Source organism: Sapajus apella, unplaced genomic scaffold (genome assembly GCF_009761245.1).
Source record: "Sapajus apella isolate SASKATOON/1434 unplaced genomic scaffold, GSC_monkey_1.0 scaffold208, whole genome shotgun sequence".
Classification (NCBI taxonomy): domain Eukaryota; kingdom Metazoa; phylum Chordata; class Mammalia; order Primates; family Cebidae; genus Sapajus; species Sapajus apella.
In genome coordinates, this window is record NW_022437148.1 from 210,906 (window position 1) to 230,103 (window position 19,198).

A 19,198-nucleotide genomic window follows, 5' to 3' on the forward strand; every position below is an offset into this window, starting at 1 on the left:
AACAGAGAGAGACTTTGTCTCAAAACAATGACAACAACCACCACAACAAAAATATACCAAAAAAAAAAACCTCTGTACTTGTCTCAGCCACTGATTCATTAGGAATCCGTCCTCTGAGCCTATGACAACTCTATTGTATGCCCACTGCTTTCTTTCGGAGCTTGGTACAAATAATCAAAAATCATCATTGTGCCAGGCATGGTAATGCCTGCCGGTAGCCCCAGCTATTTGGGAGACTGAGGCAGGAGGATTGCCTGAGCCCAGGAGCTCCAGTCTAGCCTAAGCAACATAGCAAGACCCTATCTCTAAATAAGAAAAATCAAAATCATCATTGGCCTTCAAGATTTTGAAGTTCACATTATATGTAAAGGAAAAGCGTAGGCTGAACACCTTCCTATGTATTTTGTGTGTCTCATGTTTCCCTAGACCAACAAATCTAGGGATACAAATGGGGTCATGTTAACAGTACTGGCTGGGCACGGTGGTTCATACCTGCAATCCCAGCACTTTGGGAGGCCAAGGCAGGAGGATCGCCTGAGTTCAGTAGTTCAAGACCAGCCTGGGAAACATAGGGAGGCCCCATCTCTACAAAAAGTACAAAAATTAGCCAGGCATGATGGTACGCACCTGTAGTCCCAGCTACTTGGGAGGCTGAGGTAGGAGAATCACTTGAGCCCAGGAGGTCATGGCAGCAGTGAGCTGTTATCGCATCACTGCACTCCAGCCTAGATGACAGAGAGAGACCATGCCTCAAAAAACAAAACAAAAAGAAAAGAAAAAGAAAAAAACAGTACTAAATAATATTTTTCTGGCCCTAGTCATTTACTACTATGACTTAACCATCGTCCCCATTGCAAAGTTTCCCCAGTATTTCTGGGAATCCCAGGAGTGTGTCACCTTTTCTCAAAGCGAGGACTCTCAGTGAACTCACATCGTGTGCTCTTTATGTTCTCTCCTCTACAGAACACCTCTGGGAAGCTCAACCTCAGCAGCCTAAGCCCCTCCCTTCACTCAATGGCAGAGGGAGGCTCCCTGACGCCCCACGGTGGGCACTCAACGCTGCGGGTGCAGATAGCTTTCCTGCCTTGCGTGATCAGCCCCCACCCTTGCTGCAGGCCTCCTCTCAAGGCCTCTGGCTGGATTCCCCCTACTCTGTACTGGTATTAGTACAGAGTAATACCAGTACAGAACCTGTACTGGTATTAGTCGTTACAGAGTGGTATCACCGCTGAGAGAGGTGCTTAGAAAATCACCCCATAGTTTAACACTGGTTGCTTTTATTTTTATTTTTTTTATTTTTTTTTGAGACACTTTGTTGCCCAGGCTGGAGTGCAGTGGTGCGATCTCAGCTCACTTCAACCTCCATCTCCCAGGTTTCAAGCTATTCTCGCGCCTCAGCCTCCCAAGTAGCTGGGATTACAGGTGCACGCCACCGTACCCAGCTAAATTGTGTATTTTTAGTAGAGACAGGGTTTCACCATGTTGGCCAGACTTGTTTTGAACACCTGACCTCAAGTGATCTGCCCGCCTCAGACTCCCAAACTGCTGGGATTACAGGCGTGAGCCACCATACCCGGCCTTTTTGTTTTTTGAAACTTGGGCTTGCTCTGTCGCCCAGGCTGGAGTGCAGTGGTGCCATCATACCTCATTGCAGCCTCAGCTTCCTGGGCTCAAGCAATCCCTGCCTTAGCCTCTCGAGTAGCTGGGACTGCAAGCACATACCACCACAGCTGGCTAATTTTTTGTATATTTGGTAGAGATGGGGTTTTGCTATGTTGCCCAGGCTTTTTTTTTTTTTTTTTTTCCTATAAAGAATATTCTTGTGGCAACCACTGGTTGCTTCCAAGACATTGTATTTTAGATAATACTTTAACTTTCTTCTTTGTTCTTGTTCTGTTATTCCCTTTATTATGTTTTAATTGTGGCAAAATACATATAACATCAAATTTACCATCTCAACTTTTTTTTTTTTTTTTTTTTTTGAGATAGGGTCTCATTCTATCAACCGGGCTAGAGTGCAGTGGCACGGTTTCAGCTCACTGAACCTCCAGCTCCCAGGTTCAAGTGATTCTCCTGCCTTAGCCTCCCAAGTAGCTGGGACTATACAGGTACATGCCACCATGCCTGGCTAATTTTTGTTTTGTTTTGGTAGAGACAGGGTTTCGCTGTGTCGGCCAGGCTGGCATCTCAACTATTTTTAGTGCACATTCCAGAAGCGTTAAGTACATTCACAATGTTGTACAACCATCACCACCGCCATGTACAGAACTCTTTTCGTCTTGCACAACTGAAACTTGGTACACATAAAACTGCAACTCCCTGTTGCCTCTTGCCTCAGCTGCCGGCAATCACGATTCAACTTTCTGTCTCTGTGGATTTGGCGACTCTGGGTCCCTCATAGGAGTGGATCACACAGTGTTTGTCCTTTTACTCAGTGTAATGTCTTCGCGGTAGCACATGCTACAGCATGTGTCAGAAATTCTTTCTTTTTAAGGCTGCATAACATTCTGTGGTATGTACAGACCACATGTTTGTTGATCCATGCATCTGATGATGGACACTTGGGTTGCTTCCACCTTTTGGTTATTACAAACAATGCTGCTGAGAACATGGGTGCACGAATATCTTTTCAAGACCCTGTTTTTAATTCTTTTGGGTATGTACCCAGAAGTGGAAATGATGGATCATATTATTTCAAGATATTACTTTGTTTGTACTCTTTAAGCTATCAAACATGAATCATTTTAATTAAAAACAATGTCATTTTCCTTACCAAAAAATAAAAAGTATTTATTACCAAATATAATAATTTAGTCACTTTATGTGCACTATGCTAACTATAACAGAAGACCAGATTTCCTATGCCTTAGCGGGGCCCAGATTCCTTTATTCAGTAAGTAGTGTTTAGCAACTGCTTTGTACATGACTCTACAACACTTGTACATGACACTATTCAAATTTTCCATATGCTAAAGGAAGGAAAAAGGTCATTTTTCTTAACAAGCCAAAGGCCAACTCAGTGAACAGAGACAAGGTTCACACAACAAAGAAAACCAAGAGAAACTTGAACATGGGAAGAATGAGTGAAAGAGAAGATCACAAAGCTATGTAACGGAATCAGAAGAAAAGTTCCTTAGGCAAACAGCTCACACATTAGTCCAGAAAACACTCCAATTCTGAGGAAGTGGCGGGGAGAGTCAAGGGCGGAGCTACATGGATACAAAGCAGATTAGCGGTTGCCTGGAGCTGGTGGTAGAAACAGATATTGAGTGGAAAGAGCAGCAGCAGGTATTTCTGGAGTGAGAGGAATGTCTTAAAATTCATCTGCGATGATGGTTGTAACTCAGTCAATTAACTAAAATTAACTGGATTGTACACTGTAAATGGGTGAATTTTATGGCATGTAAATTATTATCAATAAAGTTGTTTTTAGAAAAAGTCAAGGGAGGCGAGCAGATAAGCCTTCAGGACTTGATATATGACTTCCAACTTCCAACCTCAAAAGAGCCATGTCCTCGCTCTGAATCAGTTAGCATGACTGAAGCCTGGGGGAGCCTGGCGAGCTCACAAAGACACAGGCTTTGAAGAAGAGGAGTTAAAGGGGACAGGCCCATACTCAAGAGGTGCCTGCTTGCTGAACGAGCATCCAGCAGGTCCAGTGAGCTGGGTTCACCTCACAGCAACAGAGAGTTATTAGGCAAGAAATGCAGTATAGGCGGGATATGGGAGTGACTTAACATAAACACACATGGGGTGTGGAGAAGGGTTATTAAAGGAAAAAGCATGTCCTGTGGTAAGGAGCTCAAGAAAGGCTTTTTAAAGGAGGTGCTACTATGAGCAGGTCCTTTCCAGGTGAACAGCATGTCCATCAAGGTCTGCAGTGGCAGAAGGGGGTGGGGGCAGCAGGGAAGGAGGGGCTTGCCTTAGACAAACAAGGCCCCAGCAGCAGGCCCCTGTATTTGTTCACCAGAGTGAACAAAGGCTTGATTGTGAAAAGGTCACAGTGAAGGCACCAACAGGGGAGGGAGGTAAGACAGCCATAGATCACATGGAGTCACAGGGCAAGATGTTGCCCTTGGCCCCTCACCCAGTGAGGAGTGCTTGAAGGTTTTTGAGCAGAGAAGTGGCCTAATGACAGCTGTGGCTTAGGAAGATTACTCCGGTAATACAGAAGTTGCTCTCTTATGCACCCTCTACTGAACATTTTGCAGATCATCAATTCACCAGAATAACCAATGCACCCCATGTTTATAGGACACACTGACTGACACCCTCGGCAAGATGAGCACTTTTGGCTGGTAGTCTCCTCTCTGGGACACCTGGGCACTTCTGCTGCCATCATGTGGGTTGTCTTCGTACTAAGAGTCAGGCATGTTTGTTCCCAAGCCTACTTATGCCAGTTGTGCTTGCAATTTTATTTCCATAACTTTGTACATAAACTAATGAAATATCAGTGCAAAGAGGGAGAGACATCACTTCCTCAAAAGCCACGATAAATGGTGTAAAAAGACTCAACGAAGGTGAGTCACTAAATATGGCTGAAGCAATAATGAAAGATTAGGGAAATATCTACAAACATGTGAAAGGATTCAGCATTCAGTCTTCCTCTTAAGTATTTTTGTTCTCTCATGTTTAAAAAAACTAAAACTGGAAATCATAGGAGATGTATTATAAGAATGGAAAGATTTTTTTTTGAGATGGAGTTCCCCAGACTGGAGTGTAATGGCACGATCTTGGCTCACTGCACCCTCTGCCTCCTGGGTTCAAGTGATTCTCCTGCCTCAGCCTCCCAAGTAGCTGGGATTACAGGTATGTGCCACCATGTCCAGCTAATTTTTTTGTATTTTTGTAGAGACAGGGTTTCTTCACGTTGGCCAAGCTGGTCTTGAACTCCTGACCTCATGATCCACCCGCCTTGGCCTCCCAAAGTGCTGGGATTACAGGTGTGAGCCACTGAGCCCAGCCTGAAAGATGTTTTTAAAAATTTCAATCAACAAGACCACTGAAGGACAATGTCTTGGCCTATAACTAAAAATGAGTGAGCGAATGTGCACTTACATCTTTTGGGTGAAAATAAAATGTTTAAAATATGTGTTTAATTTTTTTAGGTTTCCTTGGTTTAGCCAACTTTTTCAATTGATTGGCCAAAAATGGTCCTACTCACACAGGACGAGAGAGTAAGCATTAATGACCAGCAGCAACTCAAGTCAGGAAACTACTGTGCTTTAGGTAAGAGAGGCTGCATTGGGTGAAGTCAGGGGAATGCAAAAGAAATAAAAAGAAGTGTAAGATGCAACTGCAAATGACAATTACATGTTGAGAGAAAGGAAGTTAATAAAGATAACGCTAGAATGTATCTGGGGGACTGAGAAATGCCACTTCAGTTAGGACAAATCCAGATGCTAGAGGAAGCAGTTGAACAACTGTATAATGAAATGAGGATGATGAGTTTGGTCAAGACATGCTGAGAATGAAATGTAAAATCCACGAGAGCAGGGACTTTTGTTGTTGTTGTTGCTAACTGCTGCATCCGTAGCACCCAGGAAGATGCCTGGAACATAGTAGACACTAAATATGTATAGAAGTAATAAATGAATACACTTGCAGAACATTCACCAGACATTTTCAGCTAACAGTGGGATGAGTGTTTCTGGAGTACAAGGGGCAAGTTGGAGCCACAGATGCAGGTTTGGGAATCGTCAGGGACTTTGTCTATCTTGTAATTCAAGGGCCTGGCATAGAGCTTCCCACATGGGAGGATACGAGAAAACGTACCCAGGAACAGTCATTTGACCTTAATAGCAACCCCATCAGGGTTGGAAAGGACTCTGGTGAAAGTCTTCTGCCCCTGTCACCCCACAGCTCCTCCACTTGTAGTGAATGAGTACCTCTCTAGCAATAACATGGAGTTCCTTGCTTCCTGGGGCAACATGCTTGTCTCTGAATTTCTGCAGCTAACCGGAATATTCTTTCATCTATTAAGTCAAAATATGGCCCTAGTTTTACTAGCTGGAGCCAAAAATGGAAATATTTAATTTTGACCAAAACAGAACTGGTTGATAAGTGATGGTAACTTGGGGAGAAAAAAACATGATACCTTAAAACAAAACTTCACAAATATTTATAGCAGCTTTATTTATAATTGCCAAGACTTGAAAGTAACCAAGATGTCTTTCAGTGGGGGAACGGATAAATGTGCTGTGGTACATCCAGAAAATGGAATATTATTCAGTGCTAAAAAGAAATGAACTATTAAGACATGAAGAAACATGGAGGAACCTTAAATATGTATTACTAAGTGAAAGAAGGCAATTTAAGAAGTCCACATACTGTATGATTCCAACCATATGACATACCAGGAAGGCAAAACTATGGGACAGTAAAAAGATCAGGTTTCCAGGGGGCTAGGGATGAGGGAGGGATGAACAGACAGAGCACAGAGGATTTGGGGGGCAGTGAAACTACTCTGTGTGATAGTACAATTGCACACATGTAGTATTATACATTCATTCAAATCCACAGAATGTACAACACCAAAAGTGAACCCAAACTTAAACTATGGACTTCGGATGATAATGATCTGTCATGTGATTGCACCACTCTGGTGGGGGGTGTTGATAATGGGAGAGGCTGTACCTGTGCAGGGAAAGGGGGCACATGGAAACTCTAAAAAAAAAAATAAGACTCAGGCTATGCCTGGTGGCTCATGCCTGTAATCCCAGTACTTTGGGAGGCTAAGGGAGAAAGACTGCTTGAACATGGGTTCAAGATCAGCCTGGGCAACATAGTGACACTCCATCTCTACAAACAAAATTTAGCTAGGCGTGAAGGTACCCACCTCTAGACCCAGCTACTCAGGAGGCTGTGGTGGGAGGGTTGCTTGAACCCAGGAGTTCGAGGCTGCAGTGAGTCATGATTGCACCACTGCATTCCAGCCTAGATGACAGAGTGAGACCCTGTTGCAGAAAAATAAAATAAAATAAAGGGGCTGGGTGCGGTGGCTCACGTCTGTAATCTCAGCACTTTGGGAGGCCAAGATGGGTGGGTCATTTGAAGTCAGGAGTTCGAGACCAGCATGACCAACATGCCAAAAACTCATCTCTAATAAAAATACAAAAATTAGCTGGGCTTGGTGATGTGTGCCTGTAATCCCAGCTACTCAGAAGGCTAAGACATGAGAATTGCTTAAACCCAGGAGGCAGAGGTTGCAGTGAGCCCATATCGTTCCATTGCACTCTAGCCTGGGCAATGGAGTGAGACTCTGTCTCAAAAAACAAAATAATAAATAAACAAAATAACATAAAGACTTAATTTAAAAAAACCTTTTAAAGGAAATAAAAAAAAAAAAAGCAAAACTTGAAGAGTCTTCAAAGATGTCCCAGAGTCAAAGGCAGGTGCATTTTTTAAATTTTGTTTTTGTTTTGCCGTAATTTCTAAGTAGGATATTCTGTTAAGGAAGACGATTTGAGGGAAAAAAATCACATTTTATAAAAACATATATATTTCAGGCTCTGCTCTTGGTTCTTCAGATGTGTCATTTCATTTGCTTGTCACAATTCCCTGTGATGGACACGATTAACACCATCTTGTAGATGAAGAAGATGAGGAACACCAGCTGAGAGTGACTAAGCAGCTTGTCGAAAGTCACACACGCTGCTCTCCAGAAAGCTAAAACACTGGCAGGATTGTGAGTCTGATCCCAGATGAGTAACTGACAGATTGAAGAAGAAAGGGGCGGTTCCTAAATAACCCAGTGTAACTGTGCAGGTGTTCTTGGTGTGCTCAGGAAAACATGAGGGCGTGTATAGAAACTGAAAATAGGGCACACGGCTGTGGCTGAACAGGAGTGGACAGAAACCTCAGAAAGTGGTCTGAAAAGCCAGCCCTGAAAAGGAGCTGGGTGGTTTACAATGGTGAAGGCAAACCCTCTGGATGCTCTTTCGGCTTTTTCTGTCTTCCCTCGGGCATATACACCCCAAAATGGTCTTTGCCATTTGCAAAGTGTAGCTCAAACCTTAGTGGGAGGAAACTAAAGTCCAAGGAAACCATCAAATGAGTTTAAATATCCTGGTTCAGGGAAATTAAACCCCAAACACTGAGATAACTTGTGAACTAGGCTGCGAACGGCTATTAGTAGCCATTGAGAAATCATAAAGCAAGTGCCAGAGAGATGGGGACCAGAACAAGGAGGCTCTTCACGGAATGATAGGAATGATCTCCAAAATACGCTGAAAAGAGAAAAAGCCCAAATGCAGAATGGTGTGTCCATTTATGCTACCATTTGCACACAGAAACGTAAGAGGATATCCCTTTGCTTCCAGACACACTGAAGAGCTCTAGACGGATCCCACGTCGCCCACCACTGGTGGGTGCACTTGGTGGCTGGGCAAAGGGGCAGGAGCAAAACTTTTCACTGCAACCCTTTACATGTTGAATAAGTAAATTGTCTTACTTGTTCCAAAAAAAAAAGAATAAAACTTAGAAAATGTTTACCTGATAAAATACTAGAGTTTGAGAGAACAGATTTTTAAAGGAATGGTTTGCAAGGAGACACAATGATCCCCAGGAGCCAAAATAAGCCAAACTCTAGGATCCTTTCTACAGTAGAATGTATCGGCCCTTTCTACAGTAAGGTCCTAGAGTTTGGCTTCTTTTCAGCAACTTTTCCACTCCCACAAACTTGGCTCCTCCCAGCAGAAGGAATGGTTGTAGTTGGTGTGTTAATTTGCTTATGGTCACACAGCCAGGATGTGGCCAAGAGGACAGAACGAAGCCATGCCTATGCCCTCTCTTATACAGACTTTTCTTATGGTCTTCTCATTACCGCATTGACTATGTGCAAGTCTTATTTTCTGCTTCCTGACACATGGTTCCTAATGTAATTCCCTGCAATGTAAATCATTAAATATATGTTGGGGCCAGGCACGGTGGCTCACACCTATAGTCCCAGTGCTTTAGGAGGCCAAGGCAGGAGGATCGCTTGAGCCCAGGAGTTTGAGACCAGCCTGAGCAACACAGTAAGACTCTGTCTCTACAAAAATAAAAAAATTACCCAGGCATGGTGGTGCATGCCTGGGGTCCTTCCAGACTATCCGGGAGGCTGAGGTGGGAGGATCACTTGGGACCAGGAGGTCAAGGCTGCAGTGGACCATGGTCATACCACTGCACTGCAGCCTGGGCGACAGAGCAAGATCCAATCTCAAGTGAATACATAAACAAATTTGATTTAATTTATTGTAATCTTCTTGGCTTAATGTTCCAAAACCAATTTCCACAGCATAAAACCACCACAACTGGGCTGCCTTTTGAGATTGATCAAATAAGGATAAATGTCCCATCCAAACATCACTAAGAAAATATTAGCAAGATTCCACTGTTGTGGGGGAAGAGGGAAGTATCAAGAGTGCGTAATTCTACTCTGACCATCTGTACTGTAATTTGCCTAGGAACAGTACTTTCACAGTATTAAACTACTTTTTGAAGTGGAAATCAACATGCAAACAAAGACAATTCAATGGCAAACTCAGTAACACGCACAAACTTTTAGGAAAAGAGAACACACAACACCAAGAATCTACTGTGTGTCAGCAGCCAGGAAAAGGAGCATAAGAGATCTGATCATGTTTTCCACTGACAAACTTGAAAACTTCATAAAGTCACGCCCAAGTTCAAAGGCTGGAGCTTTAATATTCCATGAATTCAGTGGAAAGACCTCCAGCTTCCCTTCCATTCAATATGATGATTGTACAGAACCAGAAAAGCAGAACTTTCTTCTGGAACACAAAACTTGTTCTATGGTGGGATCCTACAATTCTTTCCCTTTTCTCCTCTTCCATAAGGGAGTGTGGGGTACTGGAACCTGACCATGTTACCTGCAGAGAAAGCATTTCTCATCTGCCCCCTAGGCAACATGCAGGGTGCAGTGGCTCACACCTATATTCCCAGCTACTCTGGGGCCTGAGGCAGGAGGTTGGCTTGAACCCAGGAGTGAGACTAGCCTGGGCAACATAATGGGACTCTCTCTCTCAAAAATATAAAACAAAATATTCCTAGGCAATAAGAAGTATCTTTCTCAACAAAGAAAGCAGGAGATCCTGCTTTTTGATAATGTAAACCACTAGAAGAACCACATTGAATTGGCTTTATAATATATTTTTTAAAAAATTTATAATATATTTTAAAAAAGCTCCTGCACCCAATTTTCTTTCCCTTCCCAGGGCAAAGGATCAGCATGGTAGCTGAGTATGGGGCAGTGAAAGGATGCTATGGAGCCATGCAGAAGCCTGGGTCGGTCAGTGAGGCTGGAGGGTGGGGAATGGGGAGTCGGGTGCAGGTGGCAGGTGGGAGAATTGGCTATACTGATTGAGCAAATAGGCACATAAATTGAGGATGAGAGCCACGTTTCTCACTACTACCAGAGATGATGGTTACAAACAGAGAAAGGGGCAAGGCTAGAAAGAACCCTGAGTGGTTGGATTGAAATTGGAAGTGTGGCTTTATTATATATACACAGGTTACATATAATATGTGCTTTATAATATATTTTGTTATATTTATAATACATAAATATATACATGTTTGTAAAATGTTTACATTTATAATATTTATAAATATATGAAGTAATGCTTATATATCATATATAAATATTCCATATGGTGTTAATATATAATCTTATATATAATGTGTGACTATTCTATATATTAGAGATATCTATATATTAATATATTCTATATTAATATATAATCTTATAATCTGATATATAATGTGTGAATAGTCTATATGGAGTTATTAATATATAATCTTATAACCCTAACCATCAACTGTTATGAATAACACCAGTTGGGGTTATAATATATAATCTTACATTATGTTATGAATAACTGGTGTTATTCATAACAGTTGATGGTTAGGGTTATAAGATTATATATATTTAACACCATTCACAACAGTTGATGGTTAGGGTTACAAGTTATTCCTAACAGTAGATGATTAGGGTTACAAGATTATATATTCCCATACAGAATATTCACACATACAGCCCCAAGAAACACTTCGCATCTCTCTGCCTTGTCTTTGGAACAGGAGGGACCACGTCTGAATGCTGTGCGGGTTTGTGGGTTGTACCACCCACTGCCCCAGTGGAGATGGGCTACTTGGGAATACAGAGTGCAAAGCCGGGAGAGTTGATGACAGATCACACAAGTGATTCCGTCTGTTAAACTGGTTTCAGATAGGATGAATACAGTATATTCTTACACTTTGCCAGAGGCACCAAGTTCCATTTTCCATTTTCTTTTTCTTCTCATCCCAACAGGTGGTTCTGGAATATTAATGAATCCCTGCAGTGTTTGCAGCAGGAGCCATGGTGGCCGAGGAGTATTCTGATTCGTCTCAAATTTATGTATATGTAAACCTAGACGTAACATGAGTCAAGTGTGACTTTTAAAAAAAGAAAAATCTTAAGAAAGCAAAGGTTGAAACATTGGGCAAGATGCTCCGCACTAAGGCAGGTAGGTTTTTTTTTTTTTTGTTTGTTTGTTTGTTTTTTTAACTGCCATGATTCCTAAGTAGGAGATTCCATTAAGGGAGATAGTTCAGGGAGGGAAATCACATTTTACAAAAAAAACCTATACTGTCATTTCTCTTAATTCTTACACTGTGGGAGATGGGTAAGACTAGCTATTTTTCACATAAGGAAATAATAAAGAAGAGCAGAACTCAGTGAAATGGGAAACAAAAACAACGGAGAAAAACTAGGGAGACAAATAGCTGGTTCAGAAAAAAATGTATAAAATTGACAAACCTCTGACAAAAAAAAAAAAAAAAGAGAAGGAAAATACAGAGTACCAATGGCAGGTATGAAACTAGGAATATCACCACAGACCCCACAGACCCCACAGACTCTAAAGGATAAAGGAGAATACTATGAATAACTCTACACACATAAAATTTGACAAAAGACATGGACCAACTGCTTGAAAAATACAAGTCACTCAATATGAAACAGGTAATATGAGTAGCCCTATAACAATTAGGGAAATTTGAATTTGAAATTTTTTTAAACTCACCCTTTCACACCAAGAAAAAAAAAGAAAACCTCTAAGCACAGAAGATTTCACTCAGAATTCTACCAAATATTTAATGAAGAATTAACATAAACTTTACCTAATTTCTTCCAGAAAAAAACAAAACTTCCCAATTTACTTTATGAAGTAGTATTTATAGTACTTCAACCCTGTTACAAGGTTGAAAAGATAAAAGAGAAACTGGAAGAACATATTTGCAGACCACATATCCAATAAAGAACTAGTTTCTAGTATATATAAAGAACTCAGAATTCAACAGTTAGAAAAAAATCATGGCATCCAATTAGAAAATGGGCAGAAAACTTGAATAAACATTTCACTGAAGAGGGTGTACAGATCACAAGCACATGAGAACATGTTCAACACCAAAAACCATTAGGAAAATGCAAACTTAAAAAAGGACAACCGTCATGACACAACTATCCCAACGGCTAAAATAAAAAAGCGTCACTACAATACCAAATGCTGGCGAGGATGCAGAAAAGCTGGATCAGTTGCAGGTTACTGGTGGGAACGTAAAATGATACGGTCACACTGCAAACACAATTTGGCAATTTCTGAAAAAACTAAACACGCAACTACCCTGTGACCCAGCAACTGCTCTCCTGGGCATCTTCCCCGGAGAAATGCTCGCACAAAATGTTCACACAAATTGTACATGATGTTTATAACAGCTTTATTCATAACAGCATAAAACTGGCAATGACTCAGATTCAACAGGTGAGCAGTTGAACAAACCGTGGTGCATCCCTACCATGAAATACAGGAAGAAATAAAAAAGGAACAAACTTTGAAACATGTAACAACCTGGATGAATTTCCAGAGGATTATGCTGAGTGAAAAAAAGCCAATCCCAAAAGTGTATACGCTTTTGTGTGCACCATTCCATTTCCATAACATTCTTGAAATAACAAAGTGATAGGAATGAAAAACAAACTATTGTGACTGCCAAGGGCTAAAAGGGGGTAGGGAGAGGGAAGTGGGTGTGGCTATCAAGGGGTCATATGAGGTCATATGAGGGACCCTTCTGGTGGTGGAAATGTTCTATAACGTCATGATGTCAATGTTAATATCCTGGTTGTGATATTATATTATCATTTGGCAAGATGTCGCCAGTGCGGGAAACTGGGTAAAGGGTACAGGGGATCTACCTGTAATATTTCTTACAACTGCATGTGAAGAATCTACAATTACTGCAAAATAAAAAACATGAAATATTAATACATTTAATTAAATTTTTACAAAACAGGACAGGCATGGAAGCTCACGCCTGTAATCCCAGCACTTTGGGAGGCCAGGATGGGAGGAAGGCTTCAGCCCAGGAGTTCAAGACCAGCCTAGGCAACATAGTGAGTACCTGTCTCTACAAACATTTCTTAAAAATTAACCAGCCATCGTGGCGCATGCCTATAGTCCCAGCAACTCTGGAGGCTGAGGCAGGAGAATTATTTGAGGACAGGAGTTTGACGCTGCAGTGAGCCATGATCACACCATTATACTTCAGCCTGCGCAACAGAGTGTGACGCTGTCTCTAAAAATAAAAAATTAAATTAAAAAATTAAAAAACATGAAATATATCTCACCCTTTATACTGACTTTAATATATATTTTGAAGAAAAATTATTTAAAAATTATATTTGAATATCATTACTTTCTTTTTAATCTTTGAGAAGAATTACAAATTGCAAAGTCATAAAAATGAGAAAATACTAAAGTAGAACTAAGGGGAACTTAAGAAGAAAAAATAAAATTCACCCATTACTGAGAAAAAAATGAAAACGAGTAAGAAAATTATTGTGATTAAATGTATAGCCTACCAGGTCATCTGAAATCCCTGACACTTGATCTCCTTTACTAGAATATTTAATTATATCAGAACGTTGTGAATAAACAGATGGTCCCCACTACACTCTTGCCTCAAGCCTTGCAAATATGAGGGCCATGCCTACGTCCTGCCTCCCTCCTCTCTCCTTGTGATCTGACAGCACTCGTGAAGGGGAGAACATGGTTTATAAAACCTACGTCCAGAATCTAACTCTGTTTTACAGAGAAACACAAAGCAGTTTTACACAGCATTACTATTATACACTGATATTCTAGGAATGCAACTAACATGTAACTTAAGGAAAGACAGTACTTTGACTTATTCAAAACGTTTAGCCTGAGCTGTCAGCATTTCAAAGTCACTGATGTCAACACTGCCTGGTATTTGAATTCTCAACACTGCACCCGTGAGTCAGTCTCATTTGCAGCACTCATGCTTACACACAGCCATCTCCACCAATGCACAAGCACCTATCGGTCTTCTAGTGGGGTCAGGCTCCGGCGACTACACACTGAGATGTCACTTTATTAGAAACTGTTTGCCTTTTATTTCTTCTCTACATTATAGGTAGGGCATTATGTTGATTTTTTTCAGTGATATATATGGACTGGTGAATTTCATTTTAGGGTATTAAAGGGGCACATTACAGAATAATCATCATGTAAAAGGGTAACTGGACTGCTAGGTTGAGGCCTCTGACACGAGTAGCTTCAGAAAGCCTGCTAGTGCTTCCTTCTCCTTGCCTGCATGCACAGAAGGCCACACAAGGGAAACAGCCATGGCCAGATGACAAGAACAGCGGCCATCCTGCAAGCAGAAGGGGAGGACAAGGCCACCTTCCAGCAGGCACTAAAGTAACAATGAGAACAACAAAAACAAAATACACAAAAGAAAAGAAAAGAAAAGAAAAAAATGGCAAAATTGCACTTTACCCTTTAGTGCCCTCCTTACTTTCACCCCAGATGATGCAAAATTTTTTCTTCTTCCTTCAACTGAGCATAAATGATATGACCTGGCTGGGCGCTGTGGCTTATGCCTATAATCTCATCACTTCGGGAGGCTGAGGATTCAGTGAGCTATGATCACGCCACTGCACTTCAGCCTGGGCAAAAGAGTGAGGGCCTACCAAAAAAAAGAGAGAGAGAGAGAAAGACAGAGAGAGCGAGACAGACAGACAGAGAGAGAGAGATGATCTGATAACCACACATTCTCCAGTAGCATCCCTCTCAATTTCTGACTTAGACAAACACAAGCTTCCTTCTATAAAAAAAGGTGATCACAGAAAACTCTCTAGAACTATCTGGAGAGCTCCAGCAGATCATAAAAGGGGGACCATCTGAAGATTCCAAGTAAATAGGCACTTATGAAACAAAGTTACTGGTAGAAATGGGAGATTTCAGAAAAATCTCCAATTTGCACTCTCACTGAAATTCAAGATTTTATGCCTATGAAATTTGAGCAACAGGGCATGAAGAAGAAATAATTTGCAGTCAGATAAGTTAGACTAAAGATTAAAAACACAATAGTTGAAGAAAGGAAACATACAGAGCAAAGCATATTAGATGATAAACTTTTTAAAATCAGAGCATGAATGAAAGTGATCACAAGAATCAGAGAAAATATGTGATACAGAAGATATACTCAGGAGACCAAATACACACATACTTTAATTTCCTGGAGGAGACGCCAGGGTAAAAAGAGAAGCAATAATCAAAGTAATAACAGAATGCCTAGAAGGCATTTAATAAAACCCATCAACAAATCCTAATAACTCAAAGGAATATAGGAAGAGAGGACTTAACATGTAAAACAATGCCCCAAGCCAACTTTCTGCGTCATATTTAATGACAAACACCAAAATCGCCCACAGTAAAGTGAGAGCAAGTCAAGGATGTCACTAGCAGTTAACACAACTAGGGTAAGACACACAAAACAGCAAGAACTACTGGAACGGAGGAGACAAAAGGCATCCTTACCTGCAGCTGATATAACTGTCCGCTTGGAAGACACCCAAGAATCGGCTGAAAACCGTTAGTGCTAAGAAGAGAGGATGGTAAGGGAGCAAGCCACTTCCAAACTAAATATTTTTAAAGTATCTAATTTAAAAATACAGTCACAGCTGGGCGCAGTGGCTCATGCCTATAATCCCATCACTTTGAGAGGCCGAGGCGGGTGGATCATGAGGTCAAGAGATCGAGACGATCCTGGTCAACAAGGTGAAACCCCGTCTCTACTAAAAATACAAAAATTAGCTGGACATGGTGGGGCGCGCCTGTAGTCCCAGCTACTCGGGAGGCTGAGGCAGGAGAATTGCCTGAACCCAGGAGGCGGAGGTTGCGGTGAGCTGAGATGGCGCCGTTGCACTCCAGTCTGGGTAACAACAGCGAAACGCCGTCTCAAAAAAAAAAACAAAAAAAAAAAAAACAAAAAAAAAAACAGTCAATGACAGTGCTAATACCCAAATTGGAATGGTACAGAGATTAGCCTGGTTCCTGTGTAAAGATGACATTCAAAGTTATGAAATAATCTATATTTTGTTTTAAAAAAGAAAAAACTATAATGAATAAAGAACCCCATTCACAATAGGAATAAAAGTATAAATGAAGGTATAAACTCAACAAAAAGGAAGGAAGGAAGGAAGGGAGGAAGGAAGGGAGGGAGGGAGGGAAGGAGGAAGGAAGGGAAGGAGGGAGGGAAGGCATGATCAAAGGTATAAACTCAACAAAAAGGAAGGGAGAGGAGGAGAGAGGGGAAAGAGGGAGGAGGGAAATAAGCAAACTTTAGGGGAAAAGCCGAAAAACGAAGAGAGGACATGGAGAACTGGAGAGGCTACTGGGTTCTGGATGAAAAGAACTGGCAAAGATGTCGGTATTGTTGGGGAGGTGCAGAGAGAGCTCCCAGATGTCTGTACCACAGGCACCCAGGGAGGACCCAGGAAAGCTGCCATCCCCAAACCAGCACTGCACCTTGTGCCAACACAGAAAAGCCACAGAAAACCCTTGGCCCCACTCCAAAGCCCTGACTAAATCATATACTCCTGGGCAATGCAGGGCCACAACACCACCAGAAACTGAAAGCCACTCCTGGTCCATCCACATACGACGGATAAACAAAGTGTGGCTATCCAGACAATGGAATATTATTCAGCTTTAAAAAGGAAGGAAATTCCGACACATGCCCCAACGTGGATGAATCTGAAGGATACTATGGTAAGAAAAATAAGCCAGTCACAAAAGGATACTGTGTGATTAAGTAGAGTGGTAGCTGCCAACAGGGGAATGGAGGGGGCAGACAGGGGAGTGGGGGGACAGACAGGGGAGTGGGGGGTAGACAGGGGAGTGGGTGGGACAGACAGGGGAATGGGGGGGACAGACAGGGGAGTGGGGGGGCAGACAGAGGAGTGGAGGGGGCAGACGGGGGGGCAGACAGGGGAGTAGGGGGGCAGACAGGGGAGTGGGGGGGGCAGACAGGGGAGTGGGGGGGCAGACAGGGGAGTTGGGGGGCAGACAGGGGAGTGGAAGGGGCAGACGGGGGGGCAGACAGGGGAGTGGGGGGCAGACAGGGGAGTGGGGGGCAGATGGGGGAGTGGGGGGGACAGACGGGGAGTGGGGGGGCAGACGGGAGTGGGGGGACAGATGGGGGAGTGGGGGGACAGGTGGGGGAGTGGGGGGACAGGTGGGGGAGTGGGGGGCCTGCGGAAAGGGAAACGGGGGCTGTGGACAGGGGAATGGGGGCTGTGGACATGGGAACAGGGGGGCTGCGGACATGGGAACAGGGAGGTTGTTCAGTGGGTACAGATGTGTAAGCTTGAGGGACCTGCTATGCAGCATTGCCCCTGAATTACACACTTAAAAATGTGTTCAGAGAGTAGATCTCATGTTAAGTGTTCTCACTACAATGTGAAAATGAATTAAATGCAGAATAAAATAGAAGAAAATGAAAATACAGACAGTTCCAAACTTATGATGGTGTGACTTATCCTTTTTGACTTTAAGGTGATGCAGAAGTGACATGCATTTAGTAGAAGCTGTACTTCAGGTGCCCAGACAACCATTCCGTTTTTCACTTTCAGTAAATTAGGTTGGTGCAAAAGTAATTACAATTTTTAAAATGGCAAAAATCACAATTACTCTTTTGCACTAACCTAACACAATAAATTACATAAGATATTCAACTCTTTATTATAAAATAGGCTCTGTGTTAGATGATTTTGCCCAACTGTAGGCTAATGTGAGTGTTCTGGGTATGTTTAAGGCAGGCTGGCCCAGCGATGATGTTTGGAAGGTTAGGTGCATTAAATGTATTTTCAACTTAGCATATTTTCAGCTTATGATGGGTTTATCTGGAAGCAACCAATGAAGTAACCGGAGGAGCATCTGTACCGAATCTGAAATTTTTTTTTTTAAATCACAAACTATATTCCTTGATAGATGACCTGTCTAAAATTATGAAAACAAGAACAAACACATTCCTGGCACTCTGTGATTTTGCAGGTTCTTATCTCCAAACGGACTCGACCACATCTGCCCCAGGCCCCTTCCTTGAGTCCCCAACACTTCTTCAGGGCCCTTCAGAACTCACAGTGAAATCAACACTCCCCATAGGCTGAGCTCTCTGAATGTCCCCTCACTTCCATGGCTGGATGAATCCCACCACTGCCTTTCCAAGCCAGTCTGTTCCCTTTCTCACATTTCCCAAACCCAAGGTCTCGCTGTACCTTATGTTCATGACTGTTGCTTCCCCACTGCCTGTTCCCCTCCCCACTGTAAGCAGACACCCTCCATCTCCACAGTTCATGCAGCAAGACCTGGCATCCTCTTCCCCTCCCTATTGCCATCTTCAGACCCCCACCCCCATCTCCCCATTCCCTAATGTCCCTGGTTCATGGTGCTCCTCCTTCTACAGCATCCAAGAAACTGACCTACCCCCCTTCCGGCCTCTCAGTTCCAAGACTTCCAACATTCCCTTCCTCTAGTCTCCTCCCAACAAGGCAACCCATCCATGGTTTTCTCTCAGCCTCTGTTTCCGAAGCTGCAAGTCCTGGTCCCAATATTTGTCTCGCATGGACTTGGACAGTCTGCTCAATCTCTTGATGCCTCAGTCCCCTGATCTATAAAATGGGAATGATAACAGAATTGTAGGAAAGACTAAAGAAGACTGTATTCATTGCATACTGAGAACAGTGGTTAGCACATAGTGAGCAAAGAATGCTAGTCACCAGTACTAGTAATTCTATAACACGTAAAGATGATGGGGGAAGAAAATGAGTCTCCCTACTAGAGGAAAA

The 19,198-nt window shown here is 42.4% G+C and overlaps 1 protein-coding gene and 1 non-coding gene across 9 annotated transcripts in view; one reads left to right on the top strand and one right to left on the bottom strand.

Annotated features, from left to right (window-relative positions):
• The window catches only part of SPECC1 (sperm antigen with calponin homology and coiled-coil domains 1), a 331,903-nt gene that overhangs the window by 194,052 nt on the left and 118,653 nt on the right, over positions 1-19,198 (bottom strand). The gene's annotated exons all lie outside the window — the stretch shown is intronic.
• Positions 16,347-16,448, top strand: LOC116544172. Its single transcript, XR_004265850.1, has one exon. It is a non-coding gene; the product is annotated as a U6 spliceosomal RNA (small nuclear RNA).